General features: G+C 37.1%; 1 protein-coding gene across 2 annotated transcripts in view; it reads left to right on the top strand.

Annotated features, from left to right (window-relative positions):
• The window catches only part of MAGED1 (MAGE family member D1), a 230,157-nt gene that overhangs the window by 62,365 nt on the left and 152,948 nt on the right, over window positions 1-14,844 (top strand). For both annotated transcript variants that reach the window (XM_077145553.1, XM_077145552.1), the window contains exon 2: window positions 12,273-12,424. The gene's annotated coding sequence lies outside the window, so the exon portion shown is untranslated. The remainder of the gene's footprint in view (window positions 1-12,272; window positions 12,425-14,844) is intronic.

Here is a 14,844-nt window from a genome sequence, read left to right as displayed (position 1 = left end):
ACTGGCTAGGGACCAAGAGGAGTTTCCTGGGACCTAGATATCTTTATTAAAGTACACCTCCTTCTGGGGGGATAGCCAGTCCTCCCAGCTAGAGTATACATTTTAACTATTTCTTACCAATGTCTTGTGATAGCAACATCAGTTGCATGTAATGGCAACATCAGGTGAACAAAAGACTCCACAAGTGTATTTTTTCCTTGCATTCAGCCCTCAAATCTGATCTGCTCCCAAAATAAGCCATGGTTATTTTAGGATAAATTTAGTTTATACATATGTAGTTTATATAAAGACTGGACAAAGCCTTAAAATATTTTGGCTTAAAGGAATATAGATATTTATATGATTTGAATATGATTTAGCCAGTAATAGATTCATTTATAGTAATAGTACTTAGATTAACAGTAAGCCACCTGGTTTAGGGCAAGAAAAGAAGTTTTTGCCAGTATAATGATACCCAGGAGAAAATCAGTATTTTTTTATACAGATAACAACATGATAAAAGTTAACATAAGTTATTTTGATAAAACACAGACTCTTTGCTTTTTAACTAATTATTTAGAAAATTTTTTTATATCTTTTCATTAGAACAGACTAAAAGTCCAAGAAAACATTGTCATTTTAGACTCATTAAATCTTTCTCGATTCTAACCATAATTTCCATTTTTACAAACCCTCAGCACCTATTATATTAGTTTAGGTTTTGTCCTATATTTTTCTCATTTAGTAACAGTTATTCATTTTAGGATAAAACTATTCTGTTTTCCTATTAATAAAAATACATCTTTCATATTTTTCATACTTAAATCATTACTTTGAACAAATATTTTACCACATATAATTACCATCAAAATTAAATTTGTTAGAATAATGTTAAATACTTAAAATACTTTAATGTTTCAAGTATGCATTAACTATCAATATATAGTTTTTAGCAAGAATTTTTAGTTTTAAAGTTCTTAAAATATATTTCTTTTTAAAATATGAGTAGGAGCTAAACTCATGGCCAGTTTCCAAATTGCTGTTTGTTGAGAATCTAAGTTAACAAAAGGAGATGGGGTTACTATTCCCGTTCTTGGTCACAAGATTTTATTTGTAGCATAGGTATAATTTCAGTAGAATAATTATTTAGATTAAACCAAGGTAACGTAACAGAACACTTTGAGTCAGAACTACAATCCTGAACTGCATACCCCTTAGGGGACCGATCTTTTATAATTCTACAGGAACCATTAATTAGTACTGACTTTTGCTCGGCATGGCATTGTTCCTATTGAATATTTTCTGACTCAGGTGTATATGAATTTTTATATAAAAGTAGCTCATATTGATGTAAAATTTTTATGATTATGCATCCTATCTTAAGTTATTTATTTGCTGTCCTTTTCCCTTGCCTCAGGTTTACACTTCTGTATTTCTATTTTGAAGATTTTTTTTTTTTTAAGAAATAGCTTCTTTCTTTTTTTTTTTTTTTTTTTAAAGAGAGAGGGAGGAAGGGAAAGAAAGACAGAGAGAAGGAAGGAAGGATAGAAGGAAGGAAATGAAACATCTTTAAACATTTTCTTGTTTTATTGTATTTTGTTTGTTTGTTTGTTTTTTACATGGGCTGGGGCCGGGAATCGAACCGAGGTCCTCCGGCATGGCAGGCAAGCACTTTGCCCGCTGAGCCACCGCGGCCCGCCCAATAGCTTCTTTCTTGAAGAAGCTTTTTAAACCTCTTTTTCCCAACTAGAGTTACCTTGTCCCTGGCCATTATTTCCTGGCTGTGTCATCTTTATGCTATTAACTATTTCCCTTTACTATTTTCTTCCTAACAACAAGGACATAGTTTATTTTTCCTAAACTCTTCTCTGTTATTGCCCCATGTGGCCTCACTGTATTGTCATGGAAAACTGTTTTCAATTCAGAACTTTCTCCACTCCTTTTCCCTCAATGTCTCCCATCTCACTATGGGGAGTCTGCTTTAGACACTTCTCTCCTTTATCCACAAAGTCTCTTTTCCTTTAAAATACAAATAACTCTTAAACTTTATTAGAACCTTATTTTAGTAATGGCACCCTAATGATGTTTTCAACACACAAACATACAAACATACATACATACATACATACATACATACATACATACATACTCCATACTTCTCCAGCTGCCTATTGTGATTACCCGTTACCCTGATGATCCAAGGAAAATGCGTACTTACCAATATGACTCGAGTCCTCATCTATCGGCTGGACACACGTGCCTCTAATGAGCCTTTTCCTTGGTTCCTTAATATTGATTTGGAGTCTTCTTCTTCGAGCCCCACGTTGGGCGCCAGATGTTGCTTCCTATTGAAACGGAGCTCGAAGGATATTAAGGGATGATGAGAAAGAAAGAAAGGAAGAAGGAGAGAAAGAAAGACACAGACGGGCTCAGGGAGTCTGAAGCTTGAGTTTACTTCAGACAGACTTCAGACAATTTTATTCTTAACCAGATCCTGGTTATATACCACAGGATGACAATAGGCATGCATGCATTTCCTGAGGGAACAAAGTTCTTATCTTTCAGTGTTCTTCCTTCATACTTAAAATAACCGTTTGGGGTAAACAAACATTCTCTTCCTCCCAGACTGTTCTATATAACAATCTCCACAGTTTACTGCCGCCATCCTGAGGCCAGCTGCTTCCAGCAAATTCTGCAGGTCTTGTTTTAACACTTGGCTCCTACATACCATCTCAATCTTTGTCTTTCCTTCTGGTTTCATACATACCCCTATCCCTTCTCCCTCTCTCATTCTCACATTCAGCTTCATTAAGTGTACTTACATTATTGTGCTAGAATCAGGTAGTATTGTGCTATCCATTTCTGAATTTTACAGGCAGTCCTGTTGCACAATCTGTATACCTCCAGCACCAATTACCCAGTTTCTACCCTATTTCTATCTCCTAATAACCTGTGTCCTTAATTGTAGTTCTCCAGGTTCACTCATTAATGTTAGTTATATCAGTGAAACCATACAGTATTTGTCTTTTTTTCTGCATCATTTCACTCAGCATAATGTCTTTAAGATCCATCCATGTTGTTACTTGTTTCATGTCTTTATTCTGTCTTACAGCTGTGTAATATTCCATTGTATGTATATACCACAGCTCGTTTAGCCACTCATCTGTTGATGGACATTTGGGATGTTTCCATCTCTTGGCAAATGTAAATAATGCTGTTATAAACATAGATGTACAGTTGTTCACTTGTGTCCTTGCCCTCATGTCCTCTGAATAGATACCTAGCAAAATGGGATTGCTGGATCATATGGCAATTCTATACTTATCTTCCTGAGGAACTGCTGAATTGCTTTCCACAGCAGTTGTACCATTTTACATTCCCACCAAATGTGGATATATGTCTCTCTTTCTCCACATCCTCTCTAGCTCTTAATGTTTTCTGTTGTGTTGATAATGGCCATTCTGGTGGGTATGAGATGATATCTCATTGTGGTTTTGATTTGCATTTCTCTGAAAGCCACTGAAGTTGAGCATCTTTTCACGTGCCTTTTACACATTTGTATTTCCTCTTCTGAGAAGTGTATGCTCATGTCTTTTGCCCATTATTTTTCTTTTTATGCTATATGGTGGTGGTCACATTGCATTCTTTTCCCATGTGAGTATCCACTTATTGCCGCACCATCTGTTGAATTTTTGTTTGTTTGTTTGTTTGGGTTTTTTTGTTTGTTTGCTTTTGGGAACTGCATGGGCTGGGAGTCGAACCCGGGTCTCCTGCATGGCAGGCGGGAATTCTGCCACTGAACTACCCTTGCACCCTCCATTTGCCATTTTTTAATTGGGTTTGTGTTTTTGTTGTTGATTTGAAGAATCTATTTCAAAATCTATTTATATATTCTTGATACTAAACCCTTAATCTGATACATGGTTTCCGAATACTGTCTCCCATTCCATAGGCTGTCTTTTTACTTTCTTGAGACCATTCTTTGATGAACAAAGGTGTTAAATTTTGAGGAGTTCCCATTTATCTATTTCTTTCTTTAATGCGTATGCTTTGGGTGTAAGATATAGGAAACTGCCTCCTATTATAAGTTTTATAAGATATTTCCCTACACTTTCTTCTAAACGTTTATGGTCTTAGTTCCCGCATTTAGGTTATTGATCCAGTATGAGTTAATTTTTGTATAAGTTGTGAGATATGGATCCTCCTTCATTCTTTTGCATATGGATAAGTGTTCTCCAAGCACCATTTATTGAAGGGGCTGCTCTGTCCCAGGTGAGTTGGCTTGACTGCCTTAGCAAAGATCAATCATCCATAGATGAGAGGGTCTATATCTGAACACTCTGTTCGATTCCATTGGTCAATATATCTATCTTTATGCCAGTACCATGCTGTTTTAACCACTGTAGCTTCATAATACGCAGCTTCATAATATGCCTTAAAGTCAAGTAGTGTGAGACCTACCACTTTATTTTTCTTTCTCAAGATATTTTTAGCTATTCAGGGCACGCTGCCCTTCAAAATAAATTTGGTTATTGGATTTTCTATTCCTGTAAAGTAAGTTTTTGGGATTTTAATTGGTATTGCATGGAATCTATAAATCAATTTATGTAGAATTGACATCTTAAATATATTTAGTGTTGCAATCCATTAATACAATATACAGTTCCATTTATTTAGGTTTTCTGTGATTTCTTTTAGCAATTTCTTGTAGTTTTCTTTATATAGATCTTTTGTATCCTTAGTTAAATTTATTCTTAACTGTTTTATTCTTTTGGTTGTAATTCTAAATGGAATTTTTTCTTGATTTCCTCCTCAGATTGCTTGATACTGGTATATAGAAGCACTACTGATTTTTGAGTGTTGATCTTATAGTTTCCCACTTTGCTGTACTCATTTATTAGCCCTAATAGGTTTGCTGTGGATTTTTTGGGGTTTTCGACATATGGTATCATATCCGCTGCAAACAGTGAGAGTTTTACTTCTTCTTTTCTAATTTGGATACCTTGTATTTCTTTTTGTCTAATTACTGTAGCTAGAACGTCCAGCACAATTTTGAATATCAGTTGTGACAGTGGACATCCTTGTCTTGTTCCTTATCTTAGAGGGAAAGCTTTCAGTCTTTCCCCATTAAGGATGCTGTTAGCTGTGGGTTTTTCATATATTCCCTTTATCATGTTGAGGAAGTTCCCTTCTATTCCTATCTTTTGAAGTGTTTTCATCAAGATAGGATGTTGAATTTTGTCACATACCTTTTCTGCATCAATTGAGATGATCATGTGGTTTTTCACTTTGATTTGCTGATATGGCATATTACATTAATTTATTTTCTGCGTCAATCGAGATGATCATGTGGTTTTTCTACTTTGATTTGTTGATATGGCATATTACGTTAATTTATTTTCTTATGTTGAACTATCCTTACATACCTGGGATGAATCCCACTTTGTCTTGGTGTATAATTCTTTTCCTGTGCTGCTGGATTTGATTAGCAAGAATTTTGGGGTGATTTTTACATCTGTATTCATTAGAGAGATTGGTTTGTAATTTTCTTTTCTTGTAGTATCTTTATCTGGCTATGAGGGTAATGTTTGCTTTATAGAATGAGTTAGGTATCCTTCCTTCATTTCAGTTTTTTTTAAGAGTTGAGCAGGATTCCTACTAATTCTTTCTTCAGTGCTTAGTAGAATTCACATGTGAAGCCATCTGGTCCTGTTGAGGTTGTCTGTTTCTTGAGTCATTGTTCGTTGTTCATGGCTTTCTAGGAAGTTGTCCATTTCATCTGTATGTGTAGTTTATTAGCATATAGTTGCTCATGGTATCTTAACATTACCTCCTTTATTTCTGTGGGGTCAGTGGTTATGTTTCCTCTTGCATTTCTGATTTTATTTATTTGCATCCTCTCTCTTTTTCTTGTTGTCAATCTTGCTAAGTGTCCATCAATTTTATTGATTTTCTCAAAGAACCAACTTCAGGTTTTGTTGATTTTTCTCAGTTGTTTTCATGTTCTCAATTTCATTTATTTCTGCTCTAATCTTAGTGTTTCTTTTCTTTTGCTTGCTTTTGGGGTTAGTTTACTGTTCTTTCTCTAGTTTTTCTAAGCAAACAGTTAATTCTTCAATTTTTGCACTTCTTTTTTGATATAGGCATTTAAGGCAATAAATTTCTCTGTTAGCACTGCCTTTGCTGCATCCCATAAGTTTTGATATGTTGTGATTTCATTTTCATTTGCCCTGAGATATTTACTGATTTTTCTTGTAATTTCTTCCTTGACCCACTGATTGCTTACGAGAGTGTTGTTTAGCTTCCATATATTTGTGAATTTTGTGGCCCTCTGCCTGTTACTGATTTCCAACTTCATTCCTCGAAAGGAATTATTATTTATTTAGACTCACTTTGTGACCAGCAGCACATGGTCTACCCTTGAGAATGATCCATGAGGACTTGAGAAAAGTTGTGTTCTGCTTTTGTGGAGTGTAATGTTCTTGTTAAGTCTAGTTTGTTTATTGTATTATTCAAATTCTCTGTTTCTTTACTGATCCTCTGTCTAGATGCTCTGTCCATTGATAAGAGCAGGGAATTGAGATGTCTGCCTGTTATGGTAAAGGTGTCTATTTCTCCTTTTAGTATTTTCAGTGTTTACCTCATATATTTTGGAGCACTGTGGCTCAGTGCATAAGTATATATGATTGTTATGTCTTCTTGTTGAATTGTTCCTTTTATTAATACATAGTGTCCTTCTTTGTCCCTTTTAGTTGTTTTACGTTTGAAGTCTAATTTGTTGAATATTAGTATAGCTACTCCTGCTCTTTTCTGATTGTTGTCTGCATGAAATATCTTTTCCCAACCTTTCACTTTCAACCTGTTTTTGTCCATGGCTTTAAAATGAGTCTCCTGTAGAGAGCATATAGATAGGTCCTGTATTTTAATCCATTCTGCCAGGCTATGTCTGTTGATTGGGGAATTTAATCTATTAGTATTTAGTATTATTACTTTAAAGGCCATAGTTTCTTCTATCATTTTGCCTTTTGGATTTTATATGTCATGTCTTTTTTTTTCCTCTTTTTACCTTTACTGATAGTCTTCATTTCTACACCTCCCTATCCTGTCTTTTCTTTTCTGCCTCTCAAGCCCCCTTTAGTATTTTTAAAAATATTTTTATATAAACAATAAACAAACATTCTTGAGATGGTTAAAATCAATGGTTGACAATAGCATGACATAGTTCATAATCATTTTTTGAAACATTTACATCTCTCCAGCAAAAGAAATAAAAAAGAAGAAAGAAAAAACTCATACATACCATATCCCTTGCTCCTCCCTCTCATTAACCACTAGTATCAATCTTCTCAATTCATTTTAACCTTTGTTCCCCCTATTATTTATTTTTTATCCATATTTTTACTCGTCTGTCCATACCATAGATAAAAAGAACATCAGACACAAGGTTTTCACAATGACACAGTCACATTTGAAAAGCTATATCATCATACAATCATCTTCAAGAAACATGGCTACTGGAACACAGTACCAGTTTCAGGTACTTCCCTTTAGCCACTCTAATATATCATAAACTAAACAGGGGATACTGTGTATAATGTGGAAGAATAACCTCTAGGATAACCTCTCAACTCTGTTTGAAATCTCTCACCACTGACACTTTATTTTGTCTCCTTTCTCTCTTCCCCCTTTTGGATGAGAAGGTTTTCTCAATCCCTTGATACTGAGTCCCAGCTCATCCTAGGATTTCTGTCCTGCATTGCTTGGGAGGTTTATACCCCTGGGAGTCATATCACATGTAGAGTGGGAGGTCAGTGAGTTCGCTTGCTGTGTTGGCTTAGAGAGAGAAAGGCCACATCTGAGCAGGAAAAGAGGTTCTCTGGGGGTGACTCTTCTTAGCCTATCCTTTGCAGGGATAAGTTTCATAGGGGCAAACCCCAAGATTGAGGGCTCGATCTATTGATTTGATTGTCCCCACTGTTTGCGAGAATATCAGAAATTCTCCAAATGGAGAAGTTGAACTTTTCCCCATTTCTCCCCTTTCCCTGAAGGAGACTTTGCAAATACTTCTTTATTCACTGTTCAAATCATTCTGGGATTTATCGGGACATCACACTAATGTGGACAAGCCAACAAAATTTCATGCCCTGTTCTAGGTTCCATGTACTTATGGTGTTCAGTTAGTATCTCTTGCAGATCTGGTTTCTTGGTCACAAATTTTCTCAGTGTTTGTCTGAAAATGTTTTAATTTCCACCTCATTTTTTAAGGACAGTTTTGCTAGATATAGAATTCTTGGTTGGCAGTTTTTCTCTTTAGAATCTTGAATATATTCCAACCGTGCTTTCTCGCCTCCAGGGTTTCTGCTCAGAAATCCACACATAGTTTTATTGGGCTTCCCTTGTATGTGATGGATTCCTTTTCTCTTGCTGCTTTAAAAATTCTTTATCTTTGAAATCTAACAGTCTGATTAATACATGTCTTGGAATATGTCTGTTTGGATCTATTCTGTTTGGGGTATGCTGCACTTTTTGGATCTGTAATTTTGTGCTTCCACAAAAGATGGGAAATTTTCAGTGATAATTTCCACCATAAGTCTTTCTCCTTCTTTTCCCTTCTCTTCTCTTTCAGGGGCACTCACATCACGAATATTCATGTGCTTCATGTTGTCATTCAGTTCCCTGAGACCCTGCTCATATTTTTCTGTTCTTTTCCCTATATTTTCTTTTGTGATTCAGATTTCAAATGTCCAGTCATCCAGTTCACTAGTCCTTTCTTCTGTCTCTTCAAATCTATTGTCTGTTTCCATTTTTTCATTTCTTATATTGTGCCTTTCATTCCCAAAAGTTCTGTGATTTGTTTTTTCAGACTTTTGAGTTCTTCTTTTTGTTTGCCCAGTGGTTCTTTATATCCTCCCTCAACTCTTTGATTTGATTTTTGATGAGATTTTCCATGTCTGTTTGAACATCCTGAATTAGTTGTGTCAACTCCTGTATCTCATTTGAATTTTTGGCTTGTTCCTTTGACTGGGCCATGTCTTTGATTTTCCTAGTATGACTCATTATTTTTTGCTGGTGTTTAGGCATTTGATTTCCTTAATTAATTTATTCTGGATATTATTTTCACTCTTTTACCTAGGATTTGCTTGCTGGATGGCTTTGTTCTCTATCTGTTCTTTAACATTCAGTTCAGCTTATAAACCTCTGGCTTAGGTTTGTTTAATTTATGAGAATTTTTCAGTCTTGTTTTTCTGTTTCTTGCCATGCCTATATGAAGCTTTTTTTTTAGGAGGGTCTACTTAGATATTATAGACCCCAGTCATATTTTCCCACTTGGACTGGCCTCCTCTCAGGATAAGTCACCTGCATCAGTTTTCCCTGAGGGTGAGACCTAGTAGGTTGACAGACTTTCCTATGAAGCCTTTAGACTCTATGTTTTTCCTATTTTGCCCAGTATGTGGTGCTTGTCTGCCTGGCTTCCCACCAGCATAAAGTGATGTGGCACCTTTAACTTCAGCCGATTCTCCTTCCTGAGGGCATGGTTGAGACAGAGGAGAGGTTGTAGGCTAGCTTTAATTGCTTCAGTTTTCCAGTCCCTGGGGTCTGAATTCCCTGAGTAATGATTCTACCTGATCTGGCCCCAGCCGCTCTCCTGGAGAAGGCTCAGCCTCCAGCGAATTAACTCCTTTCGCCTGACCAGCCACTTTGTCTTTCAGACAAGCTTAATTCCGCCCTTTCCTGGGGTCAGTTGGAGCCTGAGAAGTCTTACAGTTCTATCTGATGAGCTGTTAAGCAGTAAAAAGAAAACAAAAACAAAAAAATCCTTTTCAGAGCATTACCCCTATTCCTTGGGTTTGTTAATCAAGTGCTTAAGTTGGTGCGTTGCTCTATGTATCTCCAGGCTCTATGTGCCCCCTTTTTCTTAGTGTCCATCCCTTTTCAAGTATTTTGTGCTGTCCAATATATAGAGCCTCTAGTTTGTTTTGTTTTCTTTTCTTTTCCCATCAGTCCTGCCCCCTTTGCTGGGGCAAAAACTCCTTGTACCTTTAGCTCTTATTTCAGGTGTACCTGAGCTGGGGGCCTATTTTTAGTAGTCAGAATTTGTTAATTAATTCCACATTTGGAGGTTGGTTGAACTAAACCCCTCCTCCTAGTAAAGTCTCTTTCCTTTCCCCTCTGGGAACAGGCTGCCATGCTCATGGGGGAAGGATGCGGCCCTTTGTAGCTTGGGGAACCTACAGTTCTGTGTGGAGTCACAGCCAGTCCAGCTCATCCAGACTGCTGTACTCTGTGTGTCTGGTCACTGATGTGGCCCCAGCAGTTGTTCTGTACTGGTCCTGGCTATTTACTAGCTGCTCTGGAGGATGAACTAGATTCCACACCTCACTAAGCTGCCATCTTGGAACGCCAAGAGGACTGATTCTCTCTAGTGTCCTGATCTCCTTTATGTCATTAACCACACATTTATTTTATTTAGGAGTTATATGAACATCTTTGATTAGTTGTTCTAAATTCTGTGTCTCCTCTAATGTTTTAATTTGGTCATTAGGCTAGGCTATATCTGTCTGTGTCTTGATAAACTTAGTGATCTTCTGTTGTTTTTGCGGCATGTAAATATCTTGATTGGTTTACTTTGTGCGTCGATTTTCTTCATTAGTCTAAAGTTTCGTATTCACGGAATGGATATGGAACAGAATGCTGGGTACAACAGTGCAGTGATATGTTGCAGTACAAGTATAGGCACAGGTTGGGGATACTATGTCTGTGCCTTTGAGTATGGGATTTGGGTTGCCGGGTTATAGAGGTGCGATATGGGGGCCATGGGTATATGGTGCAGCTCAGGTAGATCTTGCAGCACAGGAGCAAGTTGCAGTTTGGGGGACACAGAGGTAGAGCATTCCTCATCCCTGTCTCCCTGTCCATGCACTCCTGAGGGCTCCAGGCTTCTGTTTGGAAAGGGGTGCATTAGGCTGTTTGCACCAGCTGAATGGCCTCCAGTTCTCTGTGTCTCAGTTCTTCAGCATTTGTAACCAGGGCCTCCCTGTGTGGTGTAGAAGACCCTCCTGGGTCACTTGCACCCTGGAATTGCAATCTTAGTTGCCTTCTTCTCTCTTCTCTAGCTGTTCCTCGGAGTAGGGGGTGAACTCAACCTATCCTATTCTGCCATCTTCCTGGAACTCTTTATTCTGCCATCTTCCCAGAACCCTAGGTCCATCCCTTTTGCTGTATTTTGTGCTGTCTGTCTCAAAAACCCTCGGGGTTTTTTTTTTTCCTTGTCAATTCCACCCCCTGTGCCAGGACAAAAACTCCTAGTACTTTTAATGTTTATTCCAGGTTTTTCTGTGCTGGGGACCTGTTTTCAGTAGTTAGAATTTGTTAACTCCACAAGTGGAGCTTGGTTGAGTTAAGCCCTTGGTGCTAGTAAAGTCTGTTTCCTTTCCTCTTGGGGAACCAGCCTACCCCGCCCATGGAGGAGGAGCACTAGCCTCCATGGCTTTGAGGGCTTGCAGTTTTTGGTGGGGTCTCAGCTGTTTGAGCTTGTGCAGACTGGGGTACGCTGTGTGTCTGGTTGCTGATGTAACCCCAGCAGTTGTTCTGTACTGTTCCTGGCTATTTACTAGCTGCTCTGGAGGACAAACTAAATACCACACCTCACTAAGTTGCCATCTTTCCCCCATTTCCCCCATGCATCTTTGAAGCTGTGTTTTCTTTCTTTGGCACTTGCCTAGTAAATGCAACTTCATGGGTCTTAGGGGACAAGGTCTTTATATACCAGCCTGGCTCCAGCAAACTGCACCAGGGTCTGGGGTTGATATCTTTCTGTATAAAGTAAAGTAGGAGTAATTGTATTGAAACAGTTTTACTGGAGCATCTCATGCTCTAATTAGTTAGCTAGGTTTGATGTGTAAATACTCTGAATTTATCAAAGAAAGGCAATTACCTTTATTTGAAAGTTCCAACAGAACTTTCTAAAAAGGGCCTCCAGGCTTGCATTGCTTCCCAGTTAATTGACCACAGTTTAAGATTTTATCCTCAGCATTTGTGAAATGGAACTTGATGATAAAGAAATACAAATTAATAAAATAAGGCTAAAACAGTATATGTATAGATGGAAAAACATATGCACATCCTACATAAATGTATTAATTCCCAATAACTAGAACACTTAAGTCTCTCCAGGACATGTATTGGTGTACTTCAGAAGTCAAACTAACAAAATACTGGGTTGCTTACTTGTGAGCATGAAAGTAAAGCAAAAGAAAGTAGAAAATCTCATAAACATGCAATATGTTTTGCAGCTGTTTTCATTTGAGGAATACATTTGGATGCCCTACTCTATCTTCATCATTCCTCAAGAAGCTTGAGAGGGAACAAGATGTAGTGGATAACCCTGGACTTTGAGAACAGTTGGCAGGGATTTGAATCTTAATTCTTTGAACAAACACCTGAGGTAAGTTACTTAACTTTGCATAGTTTCAGTTTTCTCATTGGTGGAATAGAAATCATGACACTGCTAATTTAAACAAAACACTGTTCATTTAAAAGTATTTGTTTTATTTTAAGTCCAGCAGAAACATGAAGTCATATTTGTTTTTCCATGTCTCTGGGTGAAGAGGAAAAATGCTAATGATCTTTTTCTAATTTGCCAGAAGTATTCATCCATTTTCAAATTGTAACTTTATTACTTGATGTTTTCGTTTTCTATTGGTGTTACAACAAATACCACAAACTTAGTGGGCTAAAACAACACACATTTATTTACTTAGAGTTCTGGAGGTCAGCAGTCCTAGAATCGCGGTATTAGAAGGGTTATGAACCCTCCAGAAGCTCTAATGGAGAATCTGTTTTCTGGACTTTTTCAGATTCAAAAGTCTGCCTTTATTCCTAAGCTTGTGAATCCTTCTTCCATCTTCAACACCAATTACATAGCATCTTCAAATATCTCTGACTCTGACCCTCTGCTTCCATTGTCCTATTTCCTTTTCTAACTCTGACTTTTCTGCTTCCCTTTCATACGGACACTTGTAAGTACATTGGGTCTACCATGATAATTCAGAGGATAGTTTTCCCATTTCAAGATCATTAACTTAATCATATCTTAATCATATGTTTGCCATAATCATATCTGTAAAATCCCTTTTGCCATGTAAGATAACATAATGGACATGGGCATCTCGTTTGGACAATTATTCCCTCTCCCATACCAGGTCAGTGAATTACCAAGTAAGATATCTAATTCAAATTACACATTTATTTTGTAGGTTATTTTCATTGAATGTGGCACCAGTTTTAAAGTTGTGGATGTCTTACAAAGTGCCTTTTTTGAAATAATATTTCAAAAGTAAGATTTGTATTAACAGAGAATAGATCTACCTGGTAAAGTTATAAATACTCACACAAGTTTCCATATTGCAATAAACAAGATTGATGTTATTTTGAAAATTCTCAAATTAAAATATTTTAAATTCAAATTATTTGAAACAACTGTAGCAATTTAATTTCCAGCCCTCAGGTATGTAGGGAAGAGGGTCAAGTACACTTTTTCTTTGTCCCTTTCTTAATTATGAAGATTTGCATTTGTAAAGTTAGTCTCTGGAATTTCATTAGTTAACTTTTAAAGAGAAAGAAGGTCTAGAACCCAGTTTTGCTGGCAGAAATGAAAAGGCTGCAGAGGATTTTATTTATTACCAATGTAACAAGAAACTTTCAGCAGTTTCCTTCTATATTTTATTCCTTGTGTAATAGTTGTGAAGATTCAGTGTGATCACAATGGCATAGCCCTGACACCTGCTTGGGGAATGAGACCGGTTTCAGTCTTTTACTCTCTGTCTTATACTTTCCACCTTTATTGTGTCTGCATGCCACACACTGATGATTTCTTCAGACCTGTCAAAGAAAAAAAACTGACTCGACAACATGAAACAGGCTAGAATGACTTTATCCATGTGCTGCTATAGCAGGAAAGAGAATGGAATTCAACTCAGTCAAAACAAAGGACATCGAGCTTATTAGGGGCTGAGAGTGGTGTTACCAGACAAAGGCCATGGATTCTTTTGCTGGACATGCTCAATAACCAATTCCTGAGAAACTGGGGTTCCAAAGAGAGAAAGAGTTTATTACTAGGCATGTAGTAAGAGAACAGATGGCTTCTTGGTCCAAAATCTGTTCCCCCAAACTACAGTAATCCTGATCATTTTATTAGAGAAAAAGATGGACAGGGTTTAGGATAATGAGCATAGTGGCCCAAGATGATTGATTAGAGGTGATCTGATTATTGAGCATGTGCAGATTGATTACATGCTTAGTCACAGAATGTGTGTAAGAAAATGATGGAAAATAAGGAACTGAATCATTATATAAATATTCCTTTTTGCTTTCTGATATATTGGAGTAGACAGAGGGAAATACCTGAAATTGTAATCCAGCTCCCGCGATCTCTGATAATGATTGAATAGCCTTATCTTCAAAGAAAAAAAAAAATTCATTAGTTAACTTTAAAGAGAAAGAAGTTCTAGAACCCACTTTTGCTGGCAGAAATGAAAAGGCTATGGTGGATTTTATTTATTACCAATGTAACAAGAAACTTTCAGCAGTTTTCTTCTATATTTTATTCCTTGTATAATAGTTGTGAAGATTCAGTGTGATCACATTGGCATAGCCCTGGAATAGGTGACTTGTAGGTATAGGTGACTTGTAGGTTAAAGTCTAAGCTATTGTGCATGTTCAGGTGGGCCTATTTTGGTTAGGTAAGTCTCAGTTACCAAGATAACTTTGGGTTTGGGGTAGGTTTGTTCTGAGCTGACCCAAAAACTCTTCATTACTAAACATTAGAGGCTGTCTTTAGTGATTACAAGACTCTAAAGTTCAAAA

This window comes from Tamandua tetradactyla, chromosome X (assembly GCF_023851605.1).
Source record: "Tamandua tetradactyla isolate mTamTet1 chromosome X, mTamTet1.pri, whole genome shotgun sequence".
Lineage (NCBI taxonomy): Eukaryota > Metazoa > Chordata > Mammalia > Pilosa > Myrmecophagidae > Tamandua > Tamandua tetradactyla.
Note: the sequence above shows the minus strand (reverse complement) of the source record. Positions and strands in the feature narration are given on the sequence as shown.